Source organism: Suncus etruscus, chromosome 7, assembly GCF_024139225.1.
Source record: "Suncus etruscus isolate mSunEtr1 chromosome 7, mSunEtr1.pri.cur, whole genome shotgun sequence".
NCBI lineage: Eukaryota > Metazoa > Chordata > Mammalia > Eulipotyphla > Soricidae > Suncus > Suncus etruscus.
The window spans coordinates 98929203-98935445 of NC_064854.1; the positions used below are offsets into that span (position 1 = coordinate 98929203).

The 6243-nt window shown below is 41.0% G+C and overlaps 1 pseudogene; it reads left to right on the plus strand.

The window, feature by feature from the left end:
• Positions 1-3212: 3212 nt before the first annotated feature.
• Positions 3213-4617, plus strand: LOC126014375 (tubulin alpha-1B chain-like; annotated as a pseudogene).
• The last annotated feature ends 1626 nt before the right edge of the window (positions 4618-6243 follow it).

Consider the following 6243-nt stretch of genomic DNA (forward strand, 5'->3'; position numbering starts at 1 on the left):
TTGTTTTCTTAGTTTCTATGTTGTTTATTTCTGCTCTGGTTTTTATTATTTCTTGCCTTCTGGTTGTGGTTAGATTTCTTTCTTTTTTTTAAATTTTGGGGCCACACCCGGCGATGCTCTGGGGTTACTCCTGGCTGTCTGCTCAGAAATAGCTCCTGGCAGGCACGGTGGACCATATGGGACACCGGGATTTGAACCAACCACCTTTTGTCCTGGATCGGCTGCTTGCAAGGCAAACGCCGCTGTGCTATCTCTCCGGGCCCTTGTGGTTGGATGTCTTTGCTGCTGTTGTTCCAATTCCTTGAGATGATCCTTTAAACTGAAAAACAACATCTTAAGTGCTTGATAACTAGATTGATATTGCTAGATATCTAGATATATTTATCTCTATCAATACAATATTCCCCTCTCCTTTTCATTGTTGCAATAATTGGGTCCCACATACACCTGGCCTGTGGTGCTTATGTTTTTAGCTATGCTTCTCTATGGGTACCATGCTTATATATCCAGTTGCCATGCTTACACTCAGCCATGGTGCTCCCTGAGATCACACTCCTTACAGTTGTTATATGCTTGCATAATCAACAGAATCATTGGAACCGTGCTGAGCATACACAGCAGCAGTAGGAATAAAATCCTGGACATATGCTTGCAAGACAGGTGCTCTCTGTAACTGAGCTTCTCCCAAATCACACTTTAAATGATTCGTACTTGTGCTTCTGAAATTTTGATGAACATGTAGATGTCTGACTATTCCCAGAATTAGACGAGCAATCTATTACTGGCAACGTTATCAATCTTTCTAACTAGTTCAGGTGCACTTTGATTCATTGATCTTCCAAATGTCATTCTTTTTGAACAACACATGTATTTTCGTGAATGTATAATTTAGCAAGTAATGTGAATTTACTTCATTTAGCAATGTAAAAGAAAATGCTTCAATTTGGCAATCTCAGTATAATTAATTATGTATTATTATTTGTACTTTTTTAAATTTTTTTTGGTTTTTGGGCCACACCCAGCGTTGCTCAGGGCTTACTCCTGGCTGTCTGCTCAGAAATAGCTCCTGGCAGGCACGGGGGACCATATGGGACACCGGGATTTGAACCAACCACCTTTGGTCCTGGATCAGCTGCTTGCAAGGCAAACACCGCTGTGCTATCTCTCTGGGCCCTTATTTGTACTATTTAATAAAAATCCACTGAAATGTTCAAAACATTAAAGAAAATATTTTACTTAAGAGAAGGAAAATAAAGGGGGGAAAGGGCAGAGAAGCTCCTGGATTATGGGAGGAACTCCTTAAGCAGGATTTTCCAAATTTCGTCATTTTATTTTGACAGTCATAGTTGTGATGATCAGAGGCTTCTCCTAACCCTGGGTTACTTTGGTTACTTGGTACCACAAAGTTACTTGGGTACCACAACATTGTGCAGGCCTCACTTATGCAAACCATGTAGTCAGCCCTTTGAACTTTCTTTCTGTCCCTCATAAAATTAATTTTAAATGGATATTTTGTCATTTTCCCACAATGGCTTGAATGACTTAGCATTATCATCTGAGAATAGTAGAAAGTCAGTACTGGTAAGAGCAAAAGATTGTGTGTTGATTAAAGATGCTCTAGAACAATTGCCATTCAACCATTAGTGTGCACAGAAAAATTTGAGAATCATTGATCTAGATGATAAGACTTGGTTATAAGTACTTTTGCATGGACCTTTACATAAGAGATTTATATAAGTCCTCGGGTGTATAAAAGGATAAGGATTACTGTAAAAAGATCTGAAATTAGGAGTCAATGCCTTTGTACTGTAGGTAGGGCATTTGCCTTGCATGGCAGCCAACTTGGGTTTGATCCAAGGCATCCCATTTGGTACCTGAGCACTGCCAGGAAAAATTTCCATGTGTAAAATCAGGAGCAGACCCTGATCATCTCTGGGTGTGGCAAAAAGAAAAAAGAAAAGAAGATAAAAGAAAAGAAAGAGAAAGAGAAAAGAAAGAAAAAAAGACTGAAGGTAGGTTAATCAAGTGCTCAGAAACCAAAAGATAAAAATGTCAGTATATGCCACAGACCAAGCATCAGTCTAGTCACCAATGTTTTGCTGCCCTCTACTGGTTCTAGTTGAATCTTTTTGTTTGGAAATACCCCTGGTAAAAGATTCCAGGGTACAATTTTTAAGCAAGTTTTCCGGGAGGGCTTAGGAAAAGGAAGATCATATTAGTAGGGACCCTTTTCAATAACCCAGTTAACATTCATTGAGCCGTTGTCTGAATGTCCAAAAGACAAGGGAGTTATCGACCCCCCCACCCCAAATCTTAAATTTACCCGAAGACTCTAACTGGGTTTAGTCACATACATCAACCAGATAGTCTTAAAAACACATTTCATCTCATGAATGTCCAAGCGCAGACAAGGCAGACAAAACATAGCTTGTGGGAGTGTCTGGGGAACCAGTTCTGATAATATCTCTGTTCAACACTTTTCAACTGCCTTCCCCAGAAGCTCCACGTCCCTCCATTGAAGAGAGTGCCTGCTGAAAGACAGAGCAACTTTCCTTCAAGGCAGAACCACACCTTTGAGTTAGGCTTAATCTTCTAAATATCTTTTCTTTGGTCTTGTCCATGCAAGGCACACGTATTCTACTGCATCAACAACCAGACAGTGTGTGATCTTGGTCAAGAAGCACAGATAAAAATCATACTCACCAGTTTCTGAACCCGTGAGCACAATTTTCCCAGCACTCTCTCTTGGCTCTATGGAGTACACTCACTCATATGAAGTTGTCATCTCTGAGGGACGGTCCTCAGATCCATCACTCATCCTGCACCTAGCATTCCCTGGGATAGAGTGGCTGAAAAGCTAATCCTTGCATTCCTAGTATGAACTGGGATGCTTCCTTAAGCTGTCTGTTTCTTTTCAGCCCTAGTAGAGGGATAACAGATCTCACAGGGAAAAGTGGTATTCGCAATATCCATGGCCAGATGAGGAAATAATTTTATTAATATGTTATATTAATAAAGCAACCTGTGAAGCTGTATGTGCTTAGATATATGTAAATTAATCAGGGAGCTAATCTTTCATGCATTCATAAGTACAAAAATTCTTACTGCCTACCTAAAATTTGACATATTGAATAATCAGATTTAACATAAACATATTTTTTAAAACATTTCAGCTCAATGCATTACTTACCTCGACTCTTAGCTTGTTGAGAATGGTAACTAGCCCTGCTATCTACTCTAGTCACCTGTGTCTGCTCAGTAAACCCAAACCCACCATGCATGAGTACATACATCCCTTCTACATTGGCCATGCTTGTGTCCAGATTAGCAATGCCTACTGGGAGTTCTACTGCCTAGAATCCGACATTCAGCCTGATGGCCAGATGCCCAATGACAAGACTATTGGAGGGGAGGAGATGACTCCTTTAACACCTTCTTCAGTAAAACAGGCCCCAGCAAGCATGTGCCCAGGGCTGTTTGTAGTCCTGAAACCCATAGTCATTTATGAAGTTTGCACTGACATCTACCTCTACTAGCTGCTCTTCCACCCTGAGTAGTTCAGGCAAAGAAGATGCTGCCAATATCTATATCTGTAGGCACTACACTATTGGCAAGAAGATCATTGACCTTGTCTTGAACTGAATTTAGAAACTGGCTGACCACTACAGAGGTCTGCAGGGCTTTTTGGTGTTCTACAGATTTGGTGGGGGAACCAGTTCTGGGTTCAACTTCCTACAGTGGACCATCTCTCTGTTGATTATAGCAAGAAGTCCAAGCTCAAGTTCTCCATATACCCAGCTCCCAGGTTTCCTCTGCTGTGATTGAGCCCTACAACTCCATACTACCACCCACATTACTCTGAAGCATTTTGATTATGCCTTCATGTGGATAATAATGCCTTCTATGACATCTTTCATAGAAACCTTGATATTGAGCACCCAACCTACACTAGCCTGAACTGCCTTATTAGCCAGACTGTGTCCTCCATCACTTTCACTCTGATTTGACGAGACCCTGAATGTCAATCTGGCAGACCAAACTGGTACCCTATTCCCAAATTCATTTCCCTCTGACCACATGTGCTCCTGTCATCTCTGCTGAGAAAGCCTATCAAGAACAGCTCACTGCGGCAGAGATCACCAATGCAAGTTTTGAGCAAGCCAACCAGATGGTGAAGTGGGACTCTCTCCACGGTACATACATGGCTTGCTGCCTATTATACAGTGGTCATGTAGTTCTCAAAGATGCCAATGCTGCCATTGTCACCATCAAGACCGAACACAGCATCCAGTTTGTGATTGGTGCTCCATTGGCTTGAAAATTGATGTTAATTACCAACCTCCCACTGTGGTTCCTGGTGGAGACCTAACCAAAGTATAGCGAGCTGTGTGCATGCTAAGCAACACTGCAGCCATTGCTGAAGTGTGACTAACCTAGACCACAAGTTTGATCTGATGTATGCCAAGAATACCTATGTTTACTCGTATGTGGATGAGGGCATGGAAGAGAAAGAGTTCTCTGTGGCCCATGAACATGGTTGCCCTTGAGAAGGATTTTGCAGAGGTTGGCGTGGATTCTGTTGAAGGAGAGGGGGAGGAAGAGAGGGAGGAATACTAATGATTTTTTTCAGCTCTGTAGTATGTCTTCATTGAAACAACTCCAGCCTTAGTTGACATTAAAGCTTTCTGGTTAGAGTGTCCCATTTTTAACTATAAACCATGTCTTTTGTGTATCCCTAAGATTTTACTTCGTTCATGTCTCAAGAAGTGCTTTCTAAATGTTAAAAAAAAAATCTATTTCAGATTCCCACATTTAGGTGTATAAAACTGGAACTTGAGAACAAATTGCTGTTGTTTTGCATTTCATTTGGAAAGTTTGGAGTTTCAGGCTTGGAGAGTACTCCTTTGTAAGTATACATTTATTTACTCTGCACCACACCCACCTTCAAATTCTCCTGCTTTCCCAGCCCCTAGAAGACTCATTTTTCCCACCAGCTCCACTCTACCTCTAGGAACCACCATAATTTCTATGAGTCCAGTTATGTTTGTTGGGTTTTGTCAGTTTGTTTGCTTTCGTTGTTTATATTCCACTGGAGTGAAATCATCTTTTACTGCCTTACTCATTTCACTGAGCATAACCACCTCAAAGGCCACCCACTTTTCCCAAAAGAGATGAGTTAGTCTTTTCAAAAACACATAATTATTTCATTTTACTTTATTTCAAGTTTGGAAACTACACCCTGTGGTACTCAGAGGCAATTCTTGGCTATGTGTTTAGGGTGTATGCAGTGTCAAGGATAGAACCCAGCCTTCCACGTACAGTGCAGTGCATGCATAGTAGCCTTTTGAGCTATTTCCCTAATCTGATTTCACTTTTTGGAGTGTCAAGCTAGACTCGCATTGAGTATAAGGATATGTGTATATGTGTGTGTGTGTGTGTGTGTGTGTTTCTTTATCTGTTATCTCTCAAAGGACAGGTAAATCCAAGATAGGTTTGTGTATTTTAAATGATACTACTTTTTTTTGTTTTTGTTTTTGTTTTTGTTTTTTGTTTTTGGGTCACACCCGGCAGCACTCAGGGGTTCCTCCTGGCTCTATGCTCAGAAATCACCCCCCGACAGGCACAGGAAATCATATGGGATGCTGGGATTCGAACCACCATCCTTCTGCATGAAAGGCAAACGTCTTACCTCCATGTTATCTCTCCGGCCCCTGTAAATGATACTGCTTTTAATATAAGAGTACAAATAATCTTTTGGATACTGTTTTTTTAATGGTTTACATTCCCAGTTTACATACACATTAACCATGTCAAAAGATGTCAGAGGATGTCTTTTTCTCCATATCCTGGTCATACTTAGTTTTAGGGTTTTTGTTTTGTTTTGTTTTGTTTTGTTTTGTTTTGGTTTGGTTTGGTTTTTGGTGATGCTCAGGGGTTATTCCTGGCTATGTGCTCAGAAATCGCTCCTGGCTTGAGGGACCAAATGGGATGCCAGAAGATCAAACCATTGTTTGTCCTGGGTCAGCCATGTACAGTGCCCTACTGCTGTGCCACCACTCAGCCACTTGTTTTTAGTATTCTTGCACTAAGTTATTCTCACAGGTGTGAAATGATACCTTCCTCGCACTTCCCAGTAGTAAGTAATAAGGAGCATTTCTTTATTTGCTTGTGGTTGTGTATTTGCCCTTTTTGGAAAAGAGTCATCACAGCTTTTCTGTGCATTTTTATTGGCCTGTTGATTTT